The sequence below is a fragment of the Magnolia sinica genome, chromosome 16 (genome assembly GCF_029962835.1).
Source record: "Magnolia sinica isolate HGM2019 chromosome 16, MsV1, whole genome shotgun sequence".
In the NCBI taxonomy this organism is placed as follows: domain Eukaryota; kingdom Viridiplantae; phylum Streptophyta; class Magnoliopsida; order Magnoliales; family Magnoliaceae; genus Magnolia; species Magnolia sinica.
In genome coordinates, this window is record NC_080588.1 from 37,778,216 (window position 1) to 37,779,958 (window position 1,743).

A 1,743-nucleotide genomic window follows, 5' to 3' on the forward strand; every position below is an offset into this window, starting at 1 on the left:
TACTTGAGGGTGAGAGTGTTTCATGCCCAAGTGAATCCATGATAACACTCTACGTCTCTTGAGTAAAGGAGGATTAGTTAAAGGGTTGCCTATCAATCGTAGGATTAGACACCACTTGAGACCCTCTAAGTCAATAGAAGTGATTGCTACAAATAAACCTCAACCTCCAGTTGAGGAAGTTCAAGATGAAAACAAGGTGCATAATGCACCCCCACCTCATACTTTATGAGATTATTTACAACCGGCAGGGGTGAGTATACCTTCCTGCATGATATTTCCATTGAATGCAGGAACTGTGGATATTAAACCAGGAGTAATTCAACTCCTCCCTAAGTTTCATGGTCTAGAATCTGAAAGTCCATACTTGCATATGAAAGAGTTTGATGAGATAATATCTACATTACACTTCCCAAACGTGTCGGAGGACACGGTAAGATTGAAATTATTTCATTTTTCTTTAAAAAAAAGGCTAAGTCATGGTTACATTCCTTAAGATCACGGTCCATTAGCACATGGGCTGAGATGACAAGGGAGTTACTTAAAAATTTCTTCCCCTATCATAAAACGAACCTTAAGAAAAGTAATCATGAATTTTGCGTAAAAAGAGAATGAGACCTTCTTTTAATGTTGGGAGCGATTTAAGGATCTCATAAACTCATGTCCACAACACGGCTACGAAACATGGCGTTTAACAAGCCTTTTCTATAAGGGATTGACCTCACCCATACGCCAATTTGTGGAGTTGATGTGTAATGGGGAATTCATGAATAAGAAAACCGATGATGCATGGGATTATTTTGATAAACTTGCTGAAAACGTAGAATCATGGGATACCTCCTCAAGAACCACCACTTATAAGCCTACTCAATCAAAGGAATGGAGAGGAATTTATGTTTTAAAAGAAGAAGATGATATAAATGTAAGAATGGCCAAATTCACAAGAAAAGTCAAAACCATGGAACTTAAGAATGCAGAACCCAACAAGGCTACGGAAGTTGTTTGTGGTATTTGTGCTTGCAACATACATACAACTGAGAATTTCCCAACAATTCCTACTTTTTAAGAGATATTGAATGATCAATCAAATGCCGTAAAAAATTACCAAAGACCTTTTAGTGGACCCACCTCAAATACATATAACTCAAGTTAGAAGAACCATCCAAATTTCAGTTGGAGGAATGGATAAACGGCTACTCCTCAAGGGATCCTTAACCAATTTCTGAATCAAATGAAACCTCAAGAGCATCCAGTCTTAAAACATATACAAAACCAAGAGCTTTTTAATCAGGGTATGCTGCAAGCCTTTCAAGACCTTACAAAGGCCATAAAAGGGCTTTAGATGAACAAATCGATTGCGGAGAAAGGGATCCTTCCGACTCAGCCTCTCCCTAACCCAAAACCGCAATATGAAGTCAGTAACCTAAGCTCTTCAAATCAAATGGAGCAGGCTAAGTCTATCACCACTCTTAGGAGTGGGAAAACATTTGACAAATCTATTTTGGTGAGGGCTGAAAAACCTAAGGATTTAGAAGAAGATAAGAATGATAGACCTAGCATTACTCCACATGGGTTATAACCGAAACCTCAAAGTAAGCTGATTACGCCATTTCTTCAACGATTAATTGTACCAAAACCTCTAGCTAACTCACAGGATATTCTAGAGGTGTTGAAATGAGTGAAAGTCAACATCCCTCTGCTAGACACTGTAAAACAAATCCCCTCTTACGCTAAAATTTTGAAAGA

General features: G+C 38.3%; 1 non-coding gene across 1 annotated transcript; it reads right to left on the reverse strand.

The window, feature by feature from the left end:
* Positions 1 to 567: 567 nt before the first annotated feature.
* LOC131229970 (small nucleolar RNA R71) lies at positions 568 to 674 on the reverse strand. The gene has a single exon (XR_009163703.1). It is a non-coding gene; the product is annotated as a small nucleolar RNA R71 (small nucleolar RNA).
* Positions 675 to 1,743: the final 1,069 nt, after the last annotated feature.